At 43.0% G+C, this 19,316-nt stretch overlaps 1 long non-coding RNA gene across 4 annotated transcripts in view; it reads right to left on the bottom strand.

The window, feature by feature from the left end:
* Positions 1 to 345: 345 nt before the first annotated feature.
* LOC143679590 (uncharacterized) overlaps positions 346 to 19,316 on the bottom strand; it is a 43,063-nt gene continuing 24,092 nt past the window's right edge. For 2 of the 4 annotated variants that reach the window (XR_013173854.1, XR_013173858.1), the window contains one exon: positions 1,623 to 2,685. This is a non-coding gene — a long non-coding RNA (uncharacterized LOC143679590). Of the gene's footprint in view, positions 841 to 1,622; positions 2,686 to 19,316 lie in introns of those variants that run through there. The other 2 variants (XR_013173857.1, XR_013173855.1) reach the window with 2 other exon arrangements.

Below are 19,316 nucleotides of genomic sequence, written 5' to 3'. Positions count from 1 at the left end.
AGGTTCTTCTGGTAGACCTTTCTCAGTGTAGGTGGATGGTGTTAAATGGAGTTTCATAGCTCACCAAGTGTATGCACATGCACAAACACACACACACACATTCACTCCCAAACACATAATGGTTGTATTTATTTATGGTCGCTGTATTTAAAAGACACCTCTATATCGAATATATGCAGTGAACTAACTATTCCCCAGCAGACAGGGAAGTTGTCTTTCTCATCTTTATGTTCCTTGTAGTTGGTATTCAGTAAATATTTACTAAATTATAATATTGATATCTGAATATATTTATTCAAGCATATCTACTGAAAATCACCCAGCACTCTGCTAGGCATTGGGGAAATAAGAGGGCCCTTGTTCCCTCCGGAAGAGTCCAATCTACCAAACTGAATATTATATGAAAGAAATCATGAGCGTGTTCTCATAGATTTAAATAAGGAGAGTTACCCCACCCCACCTCACCCCCCCCCAAAAAAGAAGGAGGGTTAGCGAGCAGTAGAAAAGTCAAAGTTTTTTTACCTTGTAGGTAACCCATTAAATGTATAGTGCTTGCTCAGGAAAAAAATAATAACCTGCATTTCATTCTCTTCTCACCTATATGTTTTTCATTTCTTCACTAGACTGTAAAGTCCTTGTAGGCAGAAAGCATGTCTCCTTTGTTCCCAGCACACAGCAGAGAAAATCTGCTGAAAACCTGACTGCCTTTCCAAGTCAACTGATATGAAGTTGTTCAGCATTCAAACTTTCTGAACAAAAACAGGGAGGGGGCGGGCCATGGTGGCTCAGTGGCAGAGTTCCCGCCTGCCATGCTGGAGACCTGGGTTCGATTCCTGGTGCCTGCCCAAGCGAAAAAAAGAAAAAAAACAGGTAGGATGCGTCAAAGAAATAAATCAACTTGCCCTCTTCTCCCCCAACCCCACCCCTAAAAGGTATATTCTATGAGAGTGTATATGTGCTTCCAAGATTGGGCAAACCATCCTCACTAATATTTAAATACAGGAACGCCAGGAATGCCTTAATTTCATGAGCGCTCTGGATTTCTTTTTTTTTTTTTGCAAATAATGTTGATGTTGACAACATAAACTCTACAGACAGATACCAATTTACCAGTCCAGGACTGGGACTAAATAAACAGAAGCTGCAGGTAAATTAAAGATATTGCCTTTTTTAGGCTGCAAATTCTTATAGCCCAGAAGATGTGGTATAAGGTCACTTTGATGTGGCATAAAGGAATGGAAAGGAATTGGCAAGATGTTAGGGTTGTTGCTTATTTTCCCATTTAATTTATAGCCATAGCTACCATCTGGACTAAGATCCCTTTAAGAGCAATAATTCTCACCGATCCAAGGTAAGAGAGTATTATCCCTGACACAATCCATTTTTAAACTTTGGAATCTTTCTGTTGGAGGAATACTGAGTCCCTAATGAAGCTGCAATGAGAGACATGTACCACCAAGAATCGTCCTTTGTATTATAATATGTGAGTAAATACTACTAGACATGGTAGTAATTAGCATAACTCCCTCATCACAAGTTCCCTTCACCTTTCAGACTTGACTGCCTAGCACTTCATTTCTAGGCAGGACCAAGAAATTAAACACAGTCAGTGAGTTGTGATCCAAAGTGACTGAGCATTTAATTGCCTGTGTTAAGATGCTCCATCCTTGATTTTCTTCTGGCATGGAACCATTAATGCTCAAAAGGGTGGCTGTCCCCTTGTCCTAGCTTCATGAGTGACCATGGTGACCACACAACAAGCAGAGTGTCCACTGATATGAGAAGCACACGGTGAAAATGAGAAATAAAACTTTGTTGCTTTAAACCACTGAGATTGGGGTTTCTTTGTTTGCTAATGCAGCTTAATATAGCTTATCCTGACTGATGCATCAGTTTCTAGCAGAGCTGAAAGGAGAAATTAGTGCCAAAGGGAGGTCCAACTCAAACCATGCCGCCTCTCCACTTCTCTGTTTTCCTAGGTGTCTCATCACCAGCAAAATATAGCATGCAAAACAGAAATTTGGATATTTGCTTTGTAGGGTTGTCAGAGTATTATATGTAAAGCTTCTTACACAGTTTCCTGCACTTAGTAAGGTCTCATAAAATGCAATTATTAAAAGTTTTAGTTACAAGAAATGTCTCGTTTGAGATGTTTTGGACATGATATGCATCTAGAGATTAAGGGACTCTAGAACTTTTACCTGCATCCAAACATGGAACAAGAAGTTTTATCTAAAAATCTGTTATGTACCAATCACTGTCTGGACATCCCTTCCTGAGCAGAGTTTAATGGTTAGAAGGGGAGACATAAATGGAAGCATGCTTTACAGTACAGTCAGATGCAGACTCTACTTGGCTTGGCACCGATTGTCTATGTGAATACATCACGGGATACTTCACCCAGGCTTGGGCACCTAAGAAGGCTCCTCAGAGGGAGTAGATCTGGGGTCAAGTCAGGGACCACCTAATTTGGAGACAGAAGTAAAAGTTCAGGTGGACGGATAGTACAGCACATGTAGAGAACTGCAGGGGCCACAGCAGATACCATGAGGGAGAGATGAGGCTGGAGGGGTAAGAGGAAATTCAGTTATACCCAAAGCATGCCTAGAGAGTCTTCATTGTAAATGCAACTCCATGAGCTCGATTTCTTCTCCTTGTCCACAAGGAATAACAGGAAATTAAATCCTGCTGGGCACAGAAGAGAGAGAAGCATCAGTTAGCTCTCCTGACGTCCAGGCACTATTATCCAATCACTTACCACACAGCCAGCTTACACAGGCACAGGGCTGGGTGCTTTTGCATTTGGGCATTCTACCATTCCCGAAAAACAAGCAGAGGTCCCTCCCCCCTAAAAGCTTCATTGAATCCATACACTCAAGCTACAAAACTTCAAAAAGATGCACTGCTTGGGGAATCTCTCCACTGGCAACCAATGTCCCTTAATTGCCGAGGTGGTGAGTGGAAACTCTGTCTCTTCCCCACCCATTTTTTAGTGACCCAGAAAACACACTATACTGTTTATGTGAGAAAACCGTCACATCCTGGCCCCACCCCATGCATGAGGAAATCCAAAGACATACAAGAATTCCCTTTATGCTTTCAGATTGGTCCACTCTCTCCTCACACAGGTGGAGAATTAGGCTCATCCTAATTATTTCTGGTTGGTTCATCCTGACCACTTAAAGATCCAGGGTATTGAGAGAAATGGCAAGGTCTCATTATGGACGTGAAACCGATGAGCTTGGCACTCATCAGAGTAATGGTTTGCACAGAAATCTTACACCCGTAGCCAATAAAGGCCATGCCACCACAAGCAAGTCAAAACACAACGGCATCCAGCAATGCAGCCAAGAGATTGTCAGCTGGTCGGCTGAAGCGAGAGTTTTGCAGAAGAGCCAGCCTTGAAGCTTGCAAAGGAGCCAGGAGGGAGTGAGATCCCCAGGCCCACGCACTGCTCCAGCTGCCCCTGCTGCTGCTGGAAAAAACACATTCCAGCATCTGGCATCTGGGCCCTGCAGCTGTGAAGGGTCCCACATGTGTGGCCTGAGCATGTTCCGAAAGCTGCAGTGGAGAGAAAGGAGGAGAGGCAAGTGCAGTAGTCAGCAATGCCAGTGCAAAAGTCCCTGCCAGATTTGAGTTGGAACCTGGCATATGCCAATTTTCCTGTGCCCTAATGGCTGGGCTTAAGAAACACCAACTTCATGTTTTGAGAAAGCTGAAGCCTCCCAAACATACAGAACTAGTCTTTAGCAGCACTTCCATCTGTGCGTGAGAAGCAGGGATCAGGGAACAGAACCCCTGTATGAAGAGTGATCCCAGTAGAGAAAAGAGAGCTGGTAGGAACTTTACAAGGAAGCTAACAGAAATGGCCTAAAATCACACACTGCCTCCAACCAAAATCTGGGAATGATCTCTACCCAATGCTGCACTCAGAAGATTTGCTTCCCAGCTCTGCTTTCTTGACGATGGGGCATTTTCACACCGACACAGCCTGCTTCTTCCAGAGACAGAGTATCTGTTCTCCTCCTAGAACCTATCCTCTGTGAATCATTGCACTGCCACAGAGGGATGACCACTGGAAAGGCACTGGAAGTCAGAGAGGCAGATGAACTCCCAGATGGTTATTTCCAGGGAATGCCTCTCCAGAAATGGTTTGTGAACTGAAGGAGAGGATATCGCTATGGAACGAGTTGCTATAGGGTGCATCGTGGGAACTCAGGTTCAGGAACAACAGAAACTCTGAGCGAACGACCTCATACTTACGTAGCACAAAGGGTCCATAAAAGCAAGGGAAGTGGCCCCATCGGGGCCAGTCTCCTGGGGTGGCCAAAACAGCCTGGGTCAGGGTCAATGGTTGGCAACTCTGCCCACCCAATTTTGGGTCAGAGAAGAGAGACAAATCTATACTGTTTGTGCCTAGTATTTATCCAGCATGGAGAGGGGGAAGCCATGCTGCTGAGAATTCCTGCCTTGATTAGCATCTGGGGCAGGGTGTTCCTAGGTTCCAGGTTAAAGGCCTGGTGGAGACTTTTCATGAGGCTTAACATCTGCCCCAGGTTGTGGAACAGAAGCAGTGCACACTAGAGGAGGAGGGGTGAGGGGTGGGGGCTGCTGCTGAGGGCTGGGTGATGGCCGCTGAGCATGTGTCCATGACTTATGCATCACTCCCTGTAGCATGCATAGCTGCACCCCATTTTAGGGAGTGGTTATAAATCTGCTTTAAACTGCTCTTACTTACACTCATCCCAAACCAAAACATTATTTGGAGGTAAAATATCATCAAATAATTGTCCTCAATTTTTTGAGCAGATGTGTGAGCAGAAGTAGATATGCCATACCATTTTAGGATCTTTAAAGGAAAAATAAACAACCTGAGTTATTACTTTAGATCCAAGCCGCCTCAGGAAGTAGAGGAGCTGCTCCCTTGATGGGAGCAGTATACAAATTAACATCAGAGCGCCATGTCTCCATGTACCACTTCATGAGCCGGAGGGCAAAAAGCAGTAACAATTCAAGACTAGATGAGTATGTGCATTTTAGACAGGAGAAACAGGTCCACACAGGAGGGTATGGGCACAGGACGAAAGGGACAGGTAAAGGGTTTAAAGATGGTCTAAGTGGACACAGAGCCAGTCAAGAGATACCTTATCAAACTTCCCATTTGCTACCATGTCTGAACTCACCTTCGGTCAAGGTTTTGGCCCTGGTCAAGAAACAAGCTAAAATGCAGCAGGTCATGGGTTATTATTATCTTAGTTGAGGTGAGGCAGGATGAAGAATCCCCTACCAAGAGTGCAGTCAGTTTCCTTTCTGGAAGTCCTATACTTAATATACGAAGTCACTTACACCTCTTTGGCTTGTGTCAAGGTCCCTGTACTGGGCATGGTAAGGATGGTGGAAGCCCTCCGGGAAATTGCTCAGATCCAATTTAAAGGTTTGGGAACAGATGGTGGAGGTGGGGGAACATTACGTTCTTCTGGGTTTTTTTTTTTTTTTTGGTAGTTGTTTCAAATTCAAGGCCAGTGGGTAGGGTGCAGAGCAGTTCAGAAAGACAGAGGCAGGCATGGGGGCGCCACTGAGTGGTGTGGAGGGCAAGGGCTGAACAGCACACAACGAGCCCAGAGCTCTGCCTGAGCCCCAGCGGTCCTGGGGTGACCTCCCTGCCTTAGGGCAGAGCTCTGGCCAAGTCTCCCAGGGGTTCTCTGTTCTGGGCTTCTCCTGCCACTTCCTCCCCAGGCTGCTTTCTGCCTCTGTCAATCTGCACTGCAGACGAGGGCGAAGCTGGTGGATCAATTCTGGACTTCCTGCAAAGAGAGATGTCATTGGGGTGCACCCAGCATTGCCAAAGAGACACACCAGCATGTTCTGGGCCTGGGTGTCCACTCTGCAAAAAATGAAAGCGGTTCAGTGCAAAAAAAGGAAAAAAATATATACTCATGCAAGATTGTGGTTTAGAATCCATGCAGGATCCAAAGAGTAACCATAATTTAACCACGTTACATGCCTGAATTAGACCATAAATTTAATAGTGTGTGTTTGCAGAGTTGTGGAACTCCACACATCCCATTTTCAAAACTTATTTTGCAAATCTGAAAGCAGATTGATTTGACTGCTCTGAATATTTTTTCCTACTTGTGAAATCAAATTATCATCCTTACTGGAGAATTTATGTGGAGGTTTTATAGACACATTATAGAAAATATGTGGAACAGGTGAAGAACCGTAGGAGGGACCTGATGTGATTGTCCATAAAGAGATAGGATTTAGGATTTTCAGGGCGCTGCAAGGGCTGACAGACCATGAACGCTGCATTCCAGCCCAGCATCACGTCTTACCAATGTCACACAAGAGAAATAGTTATGCAATTTAACACCAGATTATAATGCATTCAGGGCAGAAAATGGAGGGTTAATTTGTAAAGGTCTGATTCTGGCTTGCCAAGTTCCTCAAAGAATGCAATCTCAACTTGTTTTGTTTTTTTTTTTCTGGGGGGGCGCAAGGGGAGTGGTTGGAAAAGTCTCTCCTCGTTTCTCCCTATGGGTATTATTTACTGGTTTTCTTGTGGAATCACATACTTTGTTGCCCCAAAAAAAAAAAAAAAAGTAGAAGGATGAGCCTTTTACAAGTTCCTTTTTCATTTTTTATAAGGTACTAGTAGATATTCACAGTTCAGAGCTACGTATATAAGAAAATAAACCGATGGGACAAAAGTTCCAGAAGCTCGTAATTCAATTTTATGAGGTTGGTTGCAGAGACTGAATCAGCACAAGGGCAGGGACCGATTTCAGGGAGGAACAAACCAGTGGCCGGTCAAAGGCACCAGCAGCACCTTCTCAGCAGCAGACAGCAATCCCTGTGCCACGCCATTTCAGCAAAGGTGGGAACTGACCAGAGGAGTCTCTAGCTGCTCAATGAGTTATCCGGGCAGCCCAAAGATCCATCAGCCCAGGATTTAGCTCAAGTCACACCTGATCTCTGCAAGCATCTGCACATCCTTAAGATGGGGTACTTGTAAATCTCTCTTGAGTAGATTCTCCCACACTCTATTTTTTACTCTGGGTTTTACAAAAGGTTGAGGACAAAAAGCCAAGAAAGTCATAAAGAGAAGAGAGTTCTGCTAGAAAGAACCAATAGGTTGTAAGTGTCTCCTGGGCAAGGATTAGCATCTAATACTAATGAGCTAAAGCTTGTTAAAGGAATAAAGAAGGAACAGATGGACAAATGGGTTGGTAGGGAGATCTTTGGCAAAGAAAAGGAGAAGTTTGCTTCAAATAAAGGCTGAAAACACTAGAACCACAAAGATGTGCAGGTGGGAGGGAAGGGGGCAGGAAGCTTTCCGTGGAGTTAACAAAGGAAGACAAGGAGAGCAGGTCCTTACTTTCTTCCATGTGGGCAACACTGCTTTGTGTGGATTCTCACCACCCTCAAGAATTCCATTTCTTACTCAGTTGCAGTTCAAGAAAGAAAATGTTAGAGGGAAAGATGGGAGCCAAGTGTTGACCCCAGCAAAGCCACCTGTGGAAGGGCTGCCATGCTGAGTTCTTCTGGCTTAGATCTCCTAATCATTGCCTGTGTGGGTACCTCTTTCCTCGCTTCTTAACATCTTGTTGTAGCTTAAAAAAAAAAAAAAAGATTCAACAGAACGATGCTACCCAACACTCAGGCAAAGGCCCTTCGTGTTACCTTCGTAGGCTTATTCTTTCAATAAGCACTGAGGGCCTGCTCTCTGTCAAAGAGAAATCGGTCACCCACCAAGGTCAGCACTTCAGATTTTGACATCCAGAAAGTCATGTTCATTTAAGGAGATAGTGTTTTTTAGGTATTGACTCATTCTAACTAAACCCACAAGAGAATGATGTTTACATTGGAATCCCACTTGAACTTTGCAACAAAAGTTATGTGTTTCCAGTGGCCTTAATACTTAAGAACCTTGTTACTCTAAGGGTGGTCCATGGATCAGCTGCTTTGGCAGCACCTGCAGAAACTGAAGCCCTACCTGAGACCAAGAGAATCAAAATCGCATTTAAACAAGAGTCCTAAATGATTCTTACAGACATGTCGAATTTTGAGATGCATTATCTAGAATAGATTCATAAATTAACCCTAACTTGCACAAGAATCCTCTGCTTGTGAAAACAGAGGGGCCCAGCCCCAGAGTTTCCAATTCAGTAAATCTGGAACCAGACCCAAGAGTTTCCAGGGAATGCTGATGCCCATGGTCCCCAGACCACACTTTGAGAACTACCAATCTAGAATCCCACAGCACTTCAGCCTGCATTGATTCTGGAGCTGGAGATGAAGAGCCACTCGAAAGCACTGGTCCTCAACCTTCATCGTGCATCACAATCACCAGGTGGGCTTTTAAGACACAGACAGCTGGGCTAAAGCCCAGATGCCATCTGTGGGCCATCTAAGATAATGAGGATAGAGGAACACATCATCACATCACAAGGAAATACAAGGAAATCAAAGACAAAAAGAGAGAACTGGATGAGTTCCTTAAGATTTGCTTAAGGTTTCTTAAGAATTAGAAAGCCAGAAAAGAATTTAGTAATAATTTTAAAGTGCTAAACTATCATTTAAATGCATAGGTGCTTATTTCTATAATTACTCTACAGACTGCTTACTATCATTTAGTAAAAATGTAAACATATTTTTCTTTTCACTTTTACTCAGCATACTTGATCCTTCTATATTTTCTACACATTTACATTGCAGTAATACTTATTGATCATTACATAACAAAAATTTTGATTTCCCTTCTTATTTTCATTGATTTTGGGGCTTGCCAACCTCTTTCCTAAATTATCTTTCCTCGGTGGGCCCACATCCCATCAAAGTGCAGGCAGATTCTGGATTAGCTGCATGCTTTGAATAAAGGTTTTGGGAAAAAAGTGGCATGGTGTTTCATTTTCTAAACTAACATTAACAGAAGGTGGAGACTTCCAAAAATTTAAAAAAAAAAAAAAAAAGTCAGCAAAGGCCAAAGAAGGACAGACACCTTTTTTGAAACAGTTTTCCGCAGTCTAAAAAGAGCTTGTGAGCGGGGTTGGTTAAGGGAGAATTGAATAAAAGGAAAGCAGTGCCAATCCTGGCTGTCCAGGATACTAGAGGAATGCTTATTCCCTTGACTGGCAAGCGCCTGGGATTGCGGTGGATTGTTGGCACATTCCAGCATGCGTTTGCAAGATGTACCTATTTAACCACAGCTTTCATTTTGCCTTTCTCTTTTTTAAAAAATAGGCTTTATCGATATTGTCCCACTTGAATTACCGGACTCGCAATAAGTGTTTCCAGTAGGGCTTAGCAAATGATTATAGCTTAAAAATCATCTGGAATATCTTAAGAACACACCTTGGGCCTGCCCTAGACAAATAGGAATGAATACTGAAAATTCTGAGTCTGACTGCATTTTCACCTGATATTCAAAGGACTTTTTCCACCCTCCCTACTTCTTGGAACTCATTCCTTCTTACGCCTCTTTGACGCAGGCTTCTCGAAAAACTTTCACAATCATGAAACCGAGTCGGCATTCCTTCCCCTCTCCTGCCCACCAGCAAACTTGACAAAAGAAGCATCCTACCCTTCACTCTTCTCTCTCCCTCCTACACTTTGAAGCTCTCTTGGGACTCTTTTTTTTTTTAGACCTTCCCCTCCACCTAGGAAGAATTTGTTAGGAGGGAAAAACAAAACACATTCCTCTCAGAAGGGCTATCGACAAATTCCTAATTTCTTCCCCTCTCTCTGCCCTCCAAGTTCTCCCAAGTAGGTGTTTTCTCCTGAGTCAAAAAGAGAAGCAAAGGCCAAATTCTGGTTTTTCTTCCTAGATTACCTGCTTATTCTTATTATCTGGTCCCTTTGAGATAGTACTGCTGATCCCAAGAGCTACAGAGATTGCAATCTAAACAAATATGTTAGCCTCCAGTTTCAATTTATTACATAAATTCTTCAGTTTTGGATCCTAGGAACTGTGAAAAAGAGACACTTGCCAACTGAAAAGACATTTTCAATTAATATTAGCCTGCACTAATCTAGGACAAAATGTCACCTGAAGACTCCACGTTGGCTTTTGGTTTCTCTTCCCATTTTGACTTTTCCCAAAGACCCTAGACCTTCATGCCAAGGAGGTACCACCACGAGCAGAGCTTCAGTTCCACTGCCAACACCTCCACTCCCCGCCCTGTCACCACCTAAGGCAAGATCCTCCTTTTAAGACTGATCAGTGCTTGGAGTCAATTCCCCGTGCCCCTCCCACTCACCTCTGTGCCTGCTCAAGCTGACTTTCATTTAGCCTGCATTCTGCTTCCCACGAAAACAGCCAAGTGGCATCTGTGACTACATTTCCAAGCTCATTCATCACCAAAGTACCCACTTATAGACACAATTTTAAAGTTTGAGGATCCATTATGTTGGTTCAGGTGCTTTGTCGTGGGCCCTTCTCCCCAGAGGACTACAGAAATGTACCTCCATGCTGCACATACTGCTGAGCTTTCCTCATCACAGGCTTTGGCCCAAAGCCTCAGCAATTAGTCCCAAACAGCCCTATAAATGAGCACCTGGCTGGGTGTCATAGATCTAATGAAAGTGGGAGAATGCGTCAACGAGATGCTTATTATATTGTGCCTCTCCCTCCTTTGTTAAGGCTGTTTGGGTTTCACGGAAACCAGTGTGCGTAGGAAAACGCAGGCAGCTGTTTAGGTCCCCTTGGCTTAAACCAATATTTCTCACAAGCGATATGAAGCATGTGAGCAGACTTCTTCCACTTCTGAAACCTTCCAAAAGCATTCCCTGAATTTCAGTGTTTAATACATATATATACTGCAATGTTGGGGGTAAAAATAGCGTCCTCGGGATAAGGGCCTCCAGAAACCGATGCCAACAGTACTGAATATTTTTGTCTTGATCTAGCTTGGTAGAACCTATTGTACTGAGGTGAACTTGGGGGATTTAACAATTAAAAAAAATAAAATTTAATTTAAAAACAAGAGGTAGGGAAATAGTGCCCTGGTATTGGGGAAATAATAGGAGGTGCCAAGAGTGGAGAGGGTTTTGTATGCAGGGTACATGGAGATCCTGTGAACTTAATAGGATGTTTAAATGGGGAGGACACTAACCATTGACAAGGAACACCTCCAGCATAGTCCTATAATGTCCAGGTCCATTTATGCACTGGTGTGTTGCTGGGCTTCAGGCCTTAAATTCTTTGCATGCCCAAAGACGTTCCCATTGAGTCCAAGAAGCCCAAAGAGGAAAATAGACCCAGGGCCGGCAATGACAGAGAATGGCCACCATTGCTTTGTCTTTCCTTTCATCAAAATTGCATCTGCGACCTTATAAGATGCTGGGATACAGTGCAGTGTCCAGACACTGACTCCATAGTCAGTAGTGCTAGGTTGTGGTCCTGGCTCTGTGCCTTCAGCGCCATCTTGAAAAAGTCCCAAGGAGCCTCTGGTCTACAGTGTTCTCAGCTGCAGAGTGCTCTCCATCCAGCAATCAGCTGCCAGTTACCAACCCCGACATTGTCCTTACCAGGGACCTATGTCTCCCTTTCAGCAGCCCTTTACCTGAAGCTCCCAAATTGAAATATTAGACACATGCAGGACCCACCTCCCACATCATCTCCTCCCCTGCCCTCAGGCCTCCTCCACAGCCCAAAAAGACATTAACCTCCTCTCCTGCTTCCACCCTGTCTGTGCCAATCATAGGGTAGAGGTCCAGCCTCCCCACCCCACGAACTTTTGGAAACTCCTGGCCTTTTCAATTTGGAAAAACATTCCTTGAGATGTTCTCCATTAAATGAGCCCACCTGGATCAGATTTCTCCTGGACTATGAAATATTCCAGGAATATTTAAAGGAAAACAGCTCTTTCTCCAAATTTAAGTGAGATCCTGCTGCCATCATGTTTCCATTTTATTTCATCTTTGTCTTTGCTCAAGTGGTGCAAAAGACCAGTGTTGAGTGTAAACCAAGCTCTTGGCGCCACTGCAGCTAGCAGGGAATGAGCAAGGAGCAGGGGAGAGAGCAAGTTTGGTCCAAAGGGAATCTTCTGCCCACACCAGACATCTTGGCCTTCACCAGTATTTACTGAAGACAGTCAACACATTCCTGGTTTGCTGTGTTTATAGAGGGGCCTGGACCTAAAGATTCAGGAGGGGAATGCACAAGAAGATGGTATGCATGACACCAACAAATTAAGGAAGCTTCATGTGGATGCAAGAAACCAAAACACACTTGAGCTAAATTAAACAGCAAGGGAGAAAAATTTTTTAGGAGTAAAATGTTGTATCCCTAAACCTGAAGGCAAGAATGTAGGCAGAAGATACTGCAACCAGAAACTTGACAGGAGAGCCCACAGTCTCCCTGCCTTATCTTTGCACATTCCCCTCCCCCTCCACCTCCTTCTGCTCTTCCTCCTCCTCCTGCTCCTGCTCGGCTTCTCCTGCTCCTTCTTCTCCTTCTCTTCCTGCTCATCCTAGTCTTTGTTGCTGTCTTCCTCCTTTTCCTCCTATACTTCCCTCCCATTCTTCTCTCTCACTCTCTCACATCCTCTCTAAGCCAGCTCCTTCCTCTCTTCAGGCTGTGGTGTGAGGAGAAGACATCCCACCATTCCTGAACTTGCCACAGATCCAGCCCAAAGCAGAGGGAGTGAACTCCCTGTTCTCCGTCCCAAATTTCCCAGGAGGTGAGTTCCAGCTGAGTCAGGCTGGGTTGGGTACCCATTCCTCATCCTACACATAGGCTGCCAAGGATAGGGACGTTCATCAAGAGCTTCATTCTGAGCCAAGAAGAAAACATAGCAAGATGGTCTCCACCACGGGCTATTTGCTGGTAAGGGATGAACCATGCTGAAATAGTATCAGCCTAACAGAAAAGGAAGGGTAGACATTTCCAAGGAAAGAACCAACAATAAATCTGTAGGTAGAGCGAATTGATGTTCAGGGCTTAGGAAGCCAATACAAAGGAAAAGGGAAATGAGGGGAGGAATTGGACTTCATTCTCTGAGGCCACGTGCTGAATCAGATGCAGATGTGCGATCTGGGCACTGCGCGGCTTCCTGCACCCAAGGCGGCGGCAGACAGCTTAGTCTCACCTTCTCCAGGAGCGTCTCTACCCATCACAAATCACAAGGCCCCAAAAGGCTCTTTACCCTGCTTCAGGTCTGGGGTAGCACTGAAGCTGTTATCACAAACAAGGAGCGGAAAGCTCCGGGCGCTTTTCAGACAATTTAACCTTAAAAGATGGCAGACAGTGTATGCACGTGCGTGTGCCCAAGCAGAGTAAGTGTTCCTTCCACATCACAGCCATGGGCCCGTGTATGTGCTCAAATACAGCCCTGATGGACGGAGCCCCCCAGGCACCTGCCACGCAGCCAGTGCTCACTAAGCCACCAGCCCACGGCTCAGGACAAATGTTTACGGGAAAGTCATCTGCTCCAGACAGTCTGTAGCCTTTGGTGGAGAAGCCAAAAGTGCCTTGAGGTGGGCAGTTTGGTGTAGCTGCTGCTCAGGAAATCTCATCAGATCGCTTCAAGATTTCCTCAGCCTTTCCTCCAAAATACCAGCTGAGGCGGCGGCCATATGAAAATCGAATCCACCGAGTAGATGGGTCTGTTTCAAATTTTTGTGTAATTGGAAAAATGAATTGCACCAGTAAGAAATAAATTCTTTCAAATTGGACTCTAATTTGCCCGAGGCTTTTATGGATTTTGTAACTAATCAACCAAGATGGCACTTATTTCATTCTTCCCTTCAATCTGGGTAATATGTACGTATCCTTTATTTGTGAATGATGATGATTGATGGGTATTAGTATTTGCAGAGATTGCTGTTATTTGAATTTAGGCTATTTATTTACAGTTTTATCAAACAGGAGTGAGACGAAATAAGAACTATTTAAATGGACATCTAAAACATACAGGAAAATGCTCTAGAGATTTATGTAGTGGTTAAAAAGATAATTGCAATTTTTGCTTTCATTTGTCTAGAACATTAAGGATTTTTTTTCAGTCCATTTTGGGAGTTATAAAAGCCAAACATGTATAAAAAAAGAAAAATGCCTTTCTTAGGGCAAACCAAATTAGTATGCCAGAGACAGACTATAGATTTGTGTAGAAGGGTGAAAGATTGAGTCTTAAAATTTCAAGAAAGGAAAGAATGAGAACTTTTTAAACCTGGTTGAAATACAAAAGGGAGTAAATGCTGGTGCCTGCCCAGGCCAAAAAAATAGGGAGGTGGAGTAAATGTGACTTTCAAGATGCCGTAATCTTCACTAGGACTTCCAGCCATTTTCAAACCACAAAGTTGGGTCATATACTCCACAATTGCTATCTGAGCACAAAAGCTGAATCAAATAAAATCAATGATATATATTCCAAAAGTATTGGGGCAGAACTAACTGGTGTACATTGTTTTTTCGTTTTCGACATAAAGCATGCCATTCGGTTTGAAGTTCAAGGCTATGCTCAACATTCCCACAATTTAACGCCTTTCATCTGAGTCCCTGTCACACAGTAGGTGGTCCACAATGCTTTCCTTTATCCCACTCTTTCCACGATGTGCTCCTAATTCATGGAACATTTTTCAGCTTTTGGGGCAAGACGAGATTTCAGTAAGAAAACGTAAGGCCTTCGGTGTGTAAATCTTTGAGTGTCCAATGACACACAGCAATAGATTCCTTTTTAATTTGTTCAGACAACTTATTTTCAATTCGCAACAAATAATTTATAGTGAGAACTTAATGCCTGCTAGACCATGGTCATTGGAAACATATGTCGATCCTGTTGTGGGTTCAGAAACAATCAGGAGTCATTTTATTTCCCATGTCAAAGACCCAAACAGTAGCTTACATTTTTAATACTTAACCAATTGTTTCAAAACATCTGGAGAGCTATACCTTTCTGTGTTTATAGACAGATTCTTTCTTTAAAGGCAAATAGGAAAATCTTATGAGGTCTCTTTCCTACAAACCCAATACTTTCCACTCCACTGGTAGAATCCTTTCGCCTGTGTTACTCACTGTTTCCATCTTATTCACTCTCAGAGATATATCAGGACACGTCATTGAAAATAAAAATTATTCTGCCTTTGCACATTAATGCTGAAGCCTGTCTTTTCTTCACTATGAAGTCTCATCAAAACAGTCACATGTACTCATGCACAGAGACTTAGATGCGAAGAGTATAAACAGGTCGAGGCAGCCCCCAGGCTAACCAGGGAAAGGAGAATTTCCTCCATCAAGAACCAAAGTGGCAGGGGCGGGGGGAGCCATAATCATTCACTCTGTACAGAGAGGACTTCCCAGAGAGATGGCAAGTCTACAATGATCTACATGTTTAAATGGCTTTGAGTGCTATAAATTGTAAGATACAAGGTTGTGAATGTGTGTGTCTATCTGTCTGTCTGTTCCTATACAGAGCTTAGAGAAAATCCATCCACACATTTGCAACACTTCTCCCAGATCTCAGCTTTGGGAAATTGAGTCTTTCTTCAGACAACAAAGAAGCTATACTGATTCAAAACCATCTCTTCGTGGCATTGTTCTTTTACATCACATTAAGCCTTTTCCAAGTTAAGTTCAAAAAGCAATCCATTGTTCCTCAGAAAGATGAATATAGATTACCATATGACCCGGCAATCCCACTTCTAGGTATACATCTGTGAGGGTTGGGTTCTGGTGTCAACTTGTCCAAGTGATTATGCCCAGTTGTCTGGTCAGGCAAGCACTGGCCTGACCGTTGCTGCAAAGATATTTTATGGCTGGTTGGTAAACTGGAAGGCCGGTGTATTAAATCATCAGTCAGTTGATTGCATCTGTGGCTGATCACATCAGTGATCAACTAAGGTGTGCCTCCCACAATGAGATAATCCAATCAGCCAAAGCTTTTAAGGGACAAGAGACACTCTTTACTGCTTCTTCTTCAGTCAGCAAGCCTCTCCTATGGAGTTTGTCCATACTCTTCATCAGAACTGCCAGCTTCACAGCCTACCCTACAGATTTTGGACTCTTCCATTCCCATGATTGCATAAGACACCTTTATAAATCTCATATTTGCAAATCTCTCCTGTTGGTTCTGTTTCTCTAGCGAACCCTGACTAACACAAAACCCAAACAATTTAAAGCAGAGATTTGAACAAATATCTGTACATGTACACCATTGTTCCTAACAGAATTATTCACAATAGTCGAAAGGCGGAAGCAACCCAAATGTTCATCAATGGATGAATGGATAAGCAACATATGGTAAATACATACAATGGACTATTATTCAATCAAAAAAAGGAATGAAGTTCTGATGTGTGCTGAAGTATGGATGAACCTTGAAGACATCATGAAGTGGAATAAGTCAGACCCAAAAGGATAGGTATTGTGTGATTCTATTTACAGAATGGGAAAATTCATAGAGAAAAAAGTAGGATGCAGATTACTACAGGTGAAGCTTGGGTGATGGAGTGTTCACTGACTACAGAATTTCTGTTTGGAGTGATGAAAAAGTTTTGGTTATAGATGGTGGTGATGGTAGCACAATATAGTGAATCTAATTATACCATTGAATTGTATACTTGAAAGTGGCTAAAATGAGAAATTTTATGTGGTATATATATTATTATATTAAAATTAAAATAAGAAAGTAATCTGTCATCAGAGAATTCTGGTAACGTTGTGAAACATGGAAATAATGTCAGATTTGAATGACATAGGAAATTCCCTGCATTCTTGCTTTTGAAATTTTGGTTTTCAACTGGGCTTTGTCCAGCTTCAGTTCAAGAAGCCAATCCTGTTGCATATGTCTTCTAATCTCTCTTAAAATTTTCAGATTTGCTGTTCAACTGAGGGGTATTTTTCTTCCACCCACAGTTATGGCATAGTATGCCTGGATTTTCCTTTTTTGCAGACCAAACCATCGGCACTAGCACCAATAAATGAGAAGATTCTCAGATACTCTGTATACTAGCATCTTCATTTTCAAAATACTTCCATCATGCCAGGGCAATAGCTAATTTTTAAGATCCCTACATCCATCTCCAAAGATGATGCTGTTGACAACTTCATGTAAAGACTCGACCTAGAAGACCAATGAACAATGAAGAGTCATGCCTACAGTTTCCAGCATAGACAGCCTCTGGGTTCAAGATCACAAGTGCCTCCTGCAGATCTCGATCTTCTGACTCACACTCTGTCCAGCACTATATTTAATCTCCTACAGGGCACCAAACATGGTTTGGTAAATTCGTCTTCAGCCTGTCATCGCTCTGCTCATCATTTTTATTACATCCATGTATGACCAGCTAAAAACCAATTAGGAGAAAAGTTTAGAAATCTCCCTAATTCCAGAACAATACATCAGCTTTGATACAATTATGATAAGGCTTATTCTAACTCCTTCTTGAAGACACCAACAATCACTTCTGTTTTAGTTTCTTAGGCTGCTCCAGCAAATACCATGAAATAGGTTGGCTTAAAAAAATGGGAATTTATTAGCTTACAGTTTTGAGTCCAGGAAAATCTCCAAATCAAGACATCATCAAAATGATGTTTTCTTCCTGAAGATGGCTGCCGGTGATCATTGGCTTCTATTCCACATGGCAAAGCACATGAGACATCTCCTGGTCTCTTTTTTCTCTTCTGGGTTCCTTTTCAACTTTTTGCTTGCTACAGCCTTCTCTTTCTCTGCCTGAATTTCATCGTGTTATAAAGAACTCCAGTAATAGGACTAAGACTCCTCCTGATTGAGGTGAGCCACACCTTAACTGAAGTAACTCATCAAAATGGGTTTACACCCAGAGGAATGGATTAGATTTAAGAATATGTTTTTCTGGGATACATACAGCTTCAAATCATTACAAGCCCTAAATACATGAGTTCATTTCTTTTCTTCTTTCTAATGCTTGAACCTGCTAAGAATGTCAGAAATGAGTTTGCTTTTTCTTTGAGGTCACTTTTATTCTATTCTTTCCCTTTCTCCTTGCTCCCTTTGGCAATCCATATATACCCACACTGATTTCTGAGCAGTTACTGTGGTAGATTGGATCATGGGCCCCAATATAGATACGTTCTTAATCTGCATTCCTATCAGTATAGACCCATTGTAAGTAAGAACTTTCTAAAATGTAATTTTTAGCTAAAGTATGGTCTGAATGAATGGGGGGGGCGCTTAATCCAGATTACTGGAGTCCTTTATAAACAGAAGAAATTCAGACGTAGAGAAAGGTTCACAGGGAGAAGCCAGACATCAGCTGGAACCCAGAAGAGGAAGGAGGGGAAGGAAAAGCCAAGGAAGATGAAGATTGCCAGCCAGAACACTACTTACACTGGGAAGAAGCAAACCTTCTAGCCAACAAAGCCATGAGCCAACAAATTCCTGTTGTTTAAGCTACTTCATTGTACGTATTTGTCAGAGCAGCCTGGAAGACTAACTTACTAAGGGCTCTGAGCAGCTCCACTTCTCTAACAGGCAACTCAATTTGAACATGCCCAAAACCAAACACATGCACAACCTCTCTCTCCACAATTGATCCTACTCAGGAGACACCAACAAATTTATTCCAGTGTTCAGGGCAAACACTGTGGGGTCACTCTGAATTATTTTCTTTCTCTCACATTCCACATCTAACCCACCCAGAATTTCTGCCAGTTTTCCATTCCTATGATATCTTAAATATGTCTTAAATTGGATCACTTCTTGCCATCTCCACTACCATCACCATGGCCCAAACCACATTCTTTTCTCACCTCATTTGGTACAACATCCTCTTAACTGATCTCTCAGCTTCAGCCCTCAAAACCCTCCTCTACTCACAGCAAAGCTTCCCATACCACTCAGAGGGAAAAGTTGAAGTCCTTAGAGAGCCGTGTCCACCATGCCCCACCCCTGTACCCTCTGAAATCTCTTTTCACCAGCTCACTCTACTCTTATGTGGTTTTCCAAGGGCACCAAGTAGGCTGTGGCTGCAGGGCCCTTAGACCTGCTATTCCGTCTGCTTGGTATGCTCTTCTCTCAGATATCCACAAGGCTGACTTCCTTCTTACCTCTGTACAGATACCTCCTAACCAGAGATACCTGCCCTAACCCACCCTGCTAACATAGTATACCACACCCATCTTCCAGCACTCCCTAAACTTTGCCTTCTTATTTTTCTCTATAGTGCTTACTACCCCTGGACATATCCATTTATTTGTTTATTTCATCCATACCCATACTAGAATATAAACTCATGAGAGTGAAAACTTTGTTTTGCTTACTGTTATTTCCCAAGCACAGAACAAAACCTGATACATACATAGCGGGGATTCAATCAATATTTGTTGAATGAATTAA

The sequence above is a fragment of the Tamandua tetradactyla genome, chromosome 4, assembly GCF_023851605.1.
Source record: "Tamandua tetradactyla isolate mTamTet1 chromosome 4, mTamTet1.pri, whole genome shotgun sequence".
In the NCBI taxonomy this organism is placed as follows: domain Eukaryota; kingdom Metazoa; phylum Chordata; class Mammalia; order Pilosa; family Myrmecophagidae; genus Tamandua; species Tamandua tetradactyla.
Note: the sequence above shows the minus strand (reverse complement) of the source record. Positions and strands in the feature narration are given on the sequence as shown.